Source organism: Montipora capricornis, chromosome 10, assembly GCF_036669925.1.
Source record: "Montipora capricornis isolate CH-2021 chromosome 10, ASM3666992v2, whole genome shotgun sequence".
Classification (NCBI taxonomy): domain Eukaryota; kingdom Metazoa; phylum Cnidaria; class Anthozoa; order Scleractinia; family Acroporidae; genus Montipora; species Montipora capricornis.
This window is the reverse complement of record NC_090892.1, coordinates 47,382,334-47,391,801: the sequence shown is the minus strand read 5'-3', so window position 1 is coordinate 47,391,801 and position 9,468 is coordinate 47,382,334. Positions and strand designations below refer to the sequence as shown.

Sequence of the window (9,468 nt, the reverse complement as noted above, 5' to 3'; positions counted from 1 at the left end):
TTTAACTACGACCAGATGGATTTTATTTCAAAGAATTGATTTCAAAGAAATTTTTTCTAAGTTTAAAATAACATCAGTCTTAACGGTTTATGGATATTTCGACGGCTGGATCACCATATTCTTTTGTGCAAATTTCTTTGCACCAATCTGGCGACACATTTTCATAATAAAGATGTCCTGCTGTTCTCACCGCACTGTAGTAAGACTCTGCACCAGTATTCTTACATAGTTTGACCTTGTCAAACCAGTTCTTGAAAAAGCGCTTCCTTCCTATCTTAACTTCGCACAATTTGTACATGTCTGTCTTGAATCTCTCATCACAATCCTTCTGCGACCATCCCCAGCGTTGACCCTGTGAAAACATTTTCGTAAATTAAAATTTAACACCTCCATCTGTTATAGGTCAAATCCGGGCTCAAGTTTAACCCTTTTTTTACTTCATTTAAATTGGTGATCCTCGTTTTCCCTAAGCTGAATATGCACTAGACCTAGTTTAAATCAGCAATCAATCCCCCATAAAGGATTGAAAACCCCTATACCCTCCATCCAGCTGTGTCTTACGCATCTCAGCACATCTTCTTAATGTTTCTTGTCAACTTATCGATTTCTGTATTCCTACACTTATCCATTCAATCTCAGTTAACATAGCAAAATAGTAAGGGAACAAAGAACGGTACTATGTACTTACCGGTACGCGAACTCAGACGCTCTAGGTCTATAGTCCTATGTTTTCACCACCACACTGCAACCACGAATCGAACGTGCTCAACTTAACACTGTTCTTTTCATTATTTACTTTTGTATAATAAGTCATAATTGATAGCCATGTATAATAAGCAAAACTAATCCTAACCTTGATCTAGTTTTTCTTTTGGCTTAATTTAGGGTCCATAAAGAGTTTCTTCAATTCATTGAGTGCATATTCAACCTAGGTAAGTGAGGATCACCAATTTAGCCTACAGGTAGAAACGGATTGAACCTGAAACCTGATTTTATCCGCAACACATCCACCTCAGTTTCCAAGGTCTTGCCCTGATTCGCTTTAGGGTGTGGTACTGGGATGAGGGAGTAACTTCTTTCTATTTCCTCAGGAAAAAAACCCTGTTCGTCAGAAATTTTAAGGAAACGAAGAAGAAATCTTATTCGGCAAGAAATGTCCTTTGTGCTTTCTTGCATATGTCAGTATAAAGATTTTCAAGTTCGAAAGAAAAGCAGTTTACAGCACTACAGCGATATAATGGCACATCCCACTCACCCCAGGCCCTTGCAGAAATGGTGCCCTTAAGAGATATGCAATGTATTTTTCTTACGCAGTTATAGCAGACATCATGCTTATTGCAAGCGTGCTTGAAGGTGCTCTTGTAAATGAAATCTAAGCCGAATGGGACACTACAGCCATTGTACTTCACATAACAACTGGACTGTGACGTCACTCCAGTGAATAAGGCCAGCAGAATCAACAGGTCAAAAACACAGAATCCAGTCACTCTCATGCTCCAAGTCTATGGAATGAGAAAAATATTTCAGATTAATTTTCCAGAACGTTCTTAGTCGTGCGAAGGAGTTCGTCTAAGCAGTAGAGCACACACGTTTGATTGCCGCTCAAGATTTACATTACGGCCTTTTCCCAGAACAAGTGGTCCTCACTAGCAAATATAAGCAAACGCAACATACGCAGACTCCTTGACTTAAAGTTAATTGGTGTCTTAAGTTTTAGTTTGTAAGTAAGTAAACACTTAAGTTCACTAGGGTAGTAGTACCTAATAGTGTTATAACACCAACAAACTTGTGGCCGTTTTAAGTGTCTATGAAGTAAAAATTAATTATTACCTATTTGAAAGAGTTTTCAAAATAATGAAGAATGGCCTTTTCTGTTTGAATTTTTTTGGCATACAAATTAGCAAATTGATGATGTGATCAGTGGTTCAACTGGAAATAACTGAAGAATATCTGATTAAAACAGAAGAAATAACAATATGTATTATAAAGCAGAATAAGTTGAATATTCCCCATGCATTTTTAAAGATAAATCTCCTGCATCCTCATTAGGCAATAAAGGGTCAGGAAACCTTCTGTAAAAGAGCTCGCTGAAAACACAAAACGGGAAAAAAAAGTTAATTTCAACGCATACTACTGAACAAACCCCCTGCTAACTATATAGCCCGTAGCTCACAATCACGGGAGTTTTTCTTGGAGTGACCGAATTCTTATTTTTCTCCATGAGCAGGTTTCCTTTACAAACCCTTCAAGAACTGTAAAATTTTCAAGTCTCCGGTTTTTGACTCAATAACGTGTCGACAGTTCAGTTTCAAAACCGAGAGTTGACGTTCTTTGATACGAAATAATTCCAGGACTCGTTTTTAGAAATGTCAGTTGAAAACCAAGCTTTAGTGCCTTGCATTACTTACGTATATTCTTCTATATTGTTAGCCTTGCTTCGTTTCAATTCTTAATTTTCTTTTCAAGTTGGTGACAACACCAAGTGTTCAAATGTAATGTACTGTTTTGCACCTTGAAATAGAGGTAAGAGGAATTTTAATTGTTAACATTATGATTCTAAAATCGATATTTTTCAAAGCTGGGTAAATAGTAAGAACGTTACTATCATGTCCTTTGACGGACAAGCTGTTGGAAAATCGTAATCCTTTCTCAAGAATTTAGGTGTAAGTTGTTAATTTAAGGATCTCCGTTTATTACAACTGGAACGCAATAAAAAAAGTGAATTAATAAAAACTAAAACTAAATCTGATCAAGTGATTAAGTTGTTCTCTAACAGCGTGAATCGAGAAAAATTTTTTGGTCAGCTGTGTCCACAAGTTTAAGATTTCCATTTCCTCATGCGTTTAGGCCTTATATTTGATAAAGGTTAACGAGATAATATCAAGAGAATCAGTTATGAGATGAAAGGAAAAAATATCATCGCAATTAGATACTGAAGATCTTAAGCCCTTGCAAGCAAAATCAAATGCCACCAGTGAGTTGTAGTCCGGCGGTTTAGCGAACGGCTACCGGTATTTCACCGTCAAAGATAACCGCACTTTATCTTTGGCACCAACAATTACAAAAACAGTATTAACCACACGAAAATAGGTCAAGGTGCACCAAGACCTTAACACAGCCACACGCGCAAAGAGACAAAAAGAATACCACACCAACTAGTGACCGGTGGAAGATCAGGAAGATAAATAAAACTGAGACTATATCCGCTCATCACAACGAAGACCAGTATAACATCCAAAGTAAATTTCCCGTATTGAGTTCCCTGAGTAAGATGTGTCTTTGAATTCAGTCTCAAGACTGGATGCTTCTCTGCTGTAGTCGGTCGAGGGCGAAGCAAGGAAATCTCAATCAACTGAGACTGGAGAGATTTTAATCAACAAACAAAAAGAGAAGCTACCGTGCTCTGAGGCCGCAGGGAAGGATGGATAAATACATGACGAAGTAGATGCAAACGACTGTTTCGAACTACTTTTTACTGATTAATTTCTTTATTACAATCAGTGCTAAGAAATGGACAAAGAGAAGGTCTCATCATTTCATCCAATCGAAACTGTCACGAATAAATCATCACTTTAAACTGACAAGTTCTATTGATTCAAGGGGCTACGAAGGCACAATATTTTCATGTTTGACCGTATAAGACTTAATGGCCTTTTCACACTAAAAGACGAACAAATCGACTTTGTTGTCTGAAATTTGTCCGTCCAGCCAAACAAGTCGACCCAAGTCCGACTTGAATTCACGTTATGCACTAGCCAATATAAATCACCCCCCCCCCCCCCTTCCCTCCTCCCTCCCAAAAAAAGCCAGGGAAATGGTGGGCACTTGGACAAAAGGACAAGAGAAAGTGAGCTAATGTCCCCCCCCCCCTCCCTTCCAGGGCAATATTTTCATTCCAATGTCCCCGCTTGTGCCTGCCTACCAGTGAAAGGATATGTGAATTCATGGATGTAGCTCAAACTTTGTGAGGACGGTAATGTGCACTTAACAGACGACGGCTGCTTAATTTGAAATTTGAAATTTGGACTCTCGGAAATGCGTTTACCTCGATTTTAGGAGGTAAATTCAAGGCCATTTGTGATGTTCTCATCAACAAAAATTCAATGCTTCTGTCCCTTTACATCACAAAAATGTGTCTCGTGCCGATTATGTCGAAATAATAGTGCTTTCTTCAAACTTTCGCTCGGTCGGCCACAGTTTGATGGAGTAGCTTCAGCAGATGGGAAGAATTTCTTTATACCGAGCATCTCATAATCACCTTCCCTACTTTTTCCAGTATACATTACACAATAAGATTGACATTATTGCAGGCTTTACCTCGTTGTAAAAACCTGTGAAACGTTTTCTTTGTTTTGTTAGCTCGTGGTAGGGTTAGGTTATTGTTTGATGTTTTTTTGCTCTTTTCTTTTCCTTTGTGTTGCGTCATCTGTGAGTTTCACAGGTTTTTACACCGAGGATGAGCCTTATTTCACGTAAAAGAAGTAGTCCTTTACAAACCCTTCAAGAACTGTAAAAATATCTCTGGTTTTGAATAATATGTCGACAGTTTTCGACACCAAGAGTTGTTCTTTCATACGAAATAATTCGAGGACTCGCTTTTAGAAATGTCAATTGAAAACCAAGCTTTAGGGCCTTGCATTACTTATACTCTTCTATAAAATGGTTAGTCTTGCTTTGTTTCAATACTTTATCTTCTTCTCAATTAAGTGACATTATGAAATGTGTTTTGCAACTAATCTTCCGAAATAGTTACCTGGGCACTTCGAAATATTAGAGGTAAGAGGAATTTTAATTCTTAACGTTATGATTCTTTAATCGAGAACGTTACTGCCATGTCCTTTGACGGAAAAGCGTAATCCTTTCTCAAGGATTTAAGTCTAAGTTGTTAATTCAAGGATCTCCAACTGGAACGCAATAAAAGATGGTAGTACAACAAGTAAATTAATATTCTCTAAAACTAAGTTTGTCACTGTTCTGTAAATACGTCAAAAAACCATTAAAAGAGAGGAAAGAAAAGTTTGATCGATTGATCAAGTTGTTGCCTAACAGCGTCAATAGAAAAAAATTGTTTGGTCATCTGTGTCCACAAGTTTAAGATTTCCATTTCCTGATGCGTTTAGGCTTTATATTTGATAAAAGTTAACGAGATACTGTATCAAATGAATCAGTTATGAAATGAAAGGAAGAAAGATCATCGCAACTAGACTAAGCAAACCTGAAAGACTCCAGGCTTGAACGGAATTTGAATCCATGATCAGCACCGAGTCATTTCATTCACCTCTTTCGGGATAAAATAACATGAACTCGCATTGACCAGTTCCCAGCTCGCAGCTGTCTTGAAAGCTCACGGTTGGCAGAGCAGTGCAAGCGCATCCGTTCGGTAATGGGTTAGAATTCCGTTCTTGCCTGGATTTTTTTCAGGCTTGCTTGTAATTGCTCAAGTTGCGATCGTTCTAACTTTTAGTTCCCCAAGTCGTCTCGTAGTCCAGTTTCGGTGAACACACGAAGCAGTTGCTTCCAGCTCGTTGATTCATCTTTAACTTTGTCTCAGACTCAGGCCTTAATTCAAGAGATTTAAAAGGATCGCCATGTCTCTTTGTGCTTGTGGTGCTGTATCTCATCCTGGTGTTACACTAATCTGAAGAAATATTAAGTTGTGTGAAAGCGCAACCAGCCCCGAAGAGTGGCTACATCATTGATACAGTGGTAACTATCTGTAACAGACTTACCCTACATTCCTCAATGTTGTCGCCAATTAAAACCGCAAGAGGAATGCCCTTCCATAGGTAGATACTACGAAAACCACCGATCTGTGGAATGGGTGGGAATTTACGTGTGTCTTCCCCACCCACTGTCGCTTTTAAATAGTTCAAATTCTTAAGAAGTAACGACAGGACTGAGCGCATATAGAAGGCTCTATAATCGTGAAAAGGCTCTCGGAGAAGACTTGAAATTGAATATTATACAAGACATTATCGGGAAAGGGGGAGACTTCATCACAGGTTTGTTTTTGGGAATTTTTTTTCGCGATTGCCAAAGAAATCAGAGATAAATTTTGAAAGCGTGTTTTTCCATTGTTGCGGTTGTCTTGTACACCTTAAGTCCTTGGGAAAGGAATTTCATCAAAACGTTTAACCAAAGTGGGCGGGGCAGTGACTCGATAATTTTGGTCCATTCCACAGATCGGTGGTTTTCGTAGTAACGTTAACGCAGATTAGCACCAACAACAAAATTTCGCTGCAGTTATCTTAAAGACTGGCTCTCAAATTAATGGATGGACTGATTATGTGGTGGAATCCCTGAAAGTAGAGAACTGTTCCAGGAAATGAGACACACCCCAATTCCGAAACAGTCCTTTAGTTTTTTCTCCTTAAGGTTTTAAATATCATTTGTTTCCATATACACAAAAAGAGACATTGTTAAGGTGAATCCACTTTAAATAAAGCATCCGTAAAAATGACAAAGGGTTTAGTGCCCAAGGAAAGATTTGTGGAGTAACTTTTTCCACCAAGTATGAGCTATTACTGGTATTCTGTTTTGTCGTTGTCGTTCTCTTTCTCTCTCCTTTCGTTTTTGTTCTAGTCATAGGTCCTCCAGGCATCATGCAAACTTATCAAAGCTTCTAGAGATATGCCAAAAATTGCAATACAGAGAACAAAGCAGTTCTAAAAAAATTAAAAATGAACACTCAGCTTTAAGTTTATATCCCTCCGATGCTTAACTTGAGTAACTGCGTAGCCACCAGTGTTGACCACAGCTATCATGATATGTCAAACTGGATTGAAATCAGCCAAAAATGCCGAAAGAAAACATTTCCCAAACCGTTTTCCACCTGAACACGAAAAGTGTTGACTGTGTAAGAACTACAGTTGACGTGCTATGGCTGTGTAGCCGCGTCGAGCCACAGAAAGCGCGCGAAAAATGAAGCCTCCTTCATAGACCATTTTGCGGATACGGCGGCCATTTTGATTTCCATTGTTTCGAAAGACATTATGGGATGCTCATAATGGGCATCCCATAATGGCTATTTGAAACAATAGAAATCAAAGTGGTCGCCGTATCTGCAAAATGGTCTATGTTTAGGTGAGTTAACCTGGATTGAGCCTTCAATCCAATCGAAACCAGTACCTAGTCAGCGCTCAACTTAAAAAAAAAAACAGCTGACCTAGGTGAGATCTAAGCTTAAGCCCGCAATATGGTCACGTGATACTGGACAGCGGATACCTTGTTTTGACAGGTGTCAATTGATCATAACATGGATGTCCAATATCAAAAATGTATGCTGTAAACTAGCGTGATACTGGTCACATTGGCATACATGGAGGGTACACGAACCTAAGGACGGACGTACGTACGTACGGATGGATGGACGGTCGATTACGTCATGGCTATAAAAGCAAAATTTCTCGCATCGACGGTCGCATCGATGGGTTACCATCTTTTCTTAACTATGGTGTTCCGCGCGCCAGCTGCTCCGCTATAATTCGTGGATAGACTTTCTTTGGCAAAGCTGGGTAAATAGTAAGAATGTTACTGCCGTGTCCTTCGATGGATAGGCTGTTGGAAAAGGATATTCCTTTCTCAAGAATTTAAGTGTAAGTTGTTAATTCAAGGATCTCCGTTTAATCCAACTGGAACGCAATAAAAGATGATAGTACAAAAATTGAATTAATAAAAACTAAAACTAAATTTGTCGCCGTTCTGTAAATACGTCAAAAAACTAATAAAGGAGAGGAAAGGACGGCCTGATCGATTGATCACAGTTGTTCCCTAACAGCGTCAATCGAAAAAAATTGTTTGGTCAGCTGTGTCCACAAGTTTAAGATTTCCATTTCCATTTCACGCAGTCTTTGTTCTGAACTGTCGGTAAGAAGGAAGATTGGGCGAGGTGCTAATCTCCCTTTTGCTGCAGAAGAAAATTCATCAGACATGGACTTTGAATTCGATCGGTTTACAAAATTAAAGATACCTTCCAGTTCTAAAAAGAATTAAACAACTTGTTGTCACTGACTAAAAAACTTATGTAAAAAGGACGTTTCGGTCAAAATACTATGACCTTCTTCAGCATAAAATGGCTTACGAATACAAAATGAGTGCTTAAAAAGCCGTAGAAACGTCACTTGGGATGGCCAAGAGCCTTGTAAATGTCCCGGAATGTAAACGTGTTCATTAATGGAATTAGGTTCGCGAATTGAACGCCACGCTTCTAAACATTTTATGCTGAAGAAGGTCATAGTATTTTGACCGAAACGTCTTTTTACATACGTTTTTTAGTCCAGGTTCAGGTTTCAGGTTTCAGGTTTTATTATGTATTTTGCATAAAATATCACAAAACTATGCAATGCTCGCAGTTAGCAATAGCTAGTCGAGGCGAGCATTGCTTACAATAAATATTCCAGATAAAATGGTTACAAATACATAACTACATAACTACACTTGTACACGCCTGTTTTAGTGTTTTTTGCATTGTTTGACATAAGTCAATGACAATCTGTCCTCATCATCGGTCGACTCTAGGAATAAGCAGGACAAGGGGCGGAGTCCGGAGGTACAAGGTTCAGAGGAACCTTATTTCTGACAACAAGTCTTTTAATTCTATTTATCATGCCTGACTACAACTATGGTATTTTTAAATGTTACTGGCTATTTCTCAATATTGCCATCTCTACGTTCATGTTTGCCTGGACGGGATTGCAGTTACTTCATATATGTGGTGTATCTCGTGTCCCCATGTCTTTCAAGTCTCGTGGAATCTGTGCGACAGATAACGGATAGAATCTCGATCAAACGTCAACTTCCAGGTAAGTCTCCGCTTGTCCCTCCTTACTTGTACACGCCTGTTTTAGTGTTTTTTGCATTGTTTGACATAAGTCAATGACAATCTGCCCTCATCATCGGTCGACTCTAGGAATAAGCAGGACAAGGGGCGGAGTCCGGAGGTACAAGGTTCAGAGGAACCTTATTTCTGTTTCTAGTCGTTCTAGCGCTATAGCACTAATTGGGGACACTGTAAACTGTAATTAACGATTAACGCAAATCAAGTCAAATGTTGGCTTTTGAGGAGAGGGGAATCCGGAGTACCCGGAGAAAAACCTCTCGATGCAGAGTAGAGAACCAACAAACTCAACCCACTTATGATGCCGATTCTGGGAATCGAACCCGGGCCACATTGGTGGGAGGCAAGTGCTCTCACCACTGCGCCATCCCTGCATCCCCCCTCATAAGCCCCTTTCTGGCTTGCTAGTATCTCGACTAACACCACTGCGTCATCCCTGCACCGTCCCCCCGTCATAAACCCTTTTCTGGCTTGCTAGTGTCTCCACTAAATGATTGTCCTTGGTTGAGAGATTGTCCGCAAGATTTCACATTTGCCCTCGACGCTTCACTTCTCGGCCAAATATCTCTCAGCCGAGGACATTAGCTGAGATTGAGTGAACCAATCAGAACATCAGGAATCTCAACACCATA

At 39.4% G+C, this 9,468-nt stretch overlaps 1 long non-coding RNA gene across 1 annotated transcript; it reads right to left on the bottom strand.

Moving 5' to 3' along the window:
• On the bottom strand, positions 1 to 2,527 carry LOC138021326 (uncharacterized). The gene is made up of 4 exons (XR_011126348.1): positions 2,409 to 2,527; positions 1,831 to 1,950; positions 1,311 to 1,502; positions 1 to 352 (listed from the first exon to the last, which is right to left on the bottom strand). It is a non-coding gene; the product is annotated as an uncharacterized lncRNA (long non-coding RNA).
• Between the last annotated feature and the right edge of the window lie 6,941 nt (positions 2,528 to 9,468).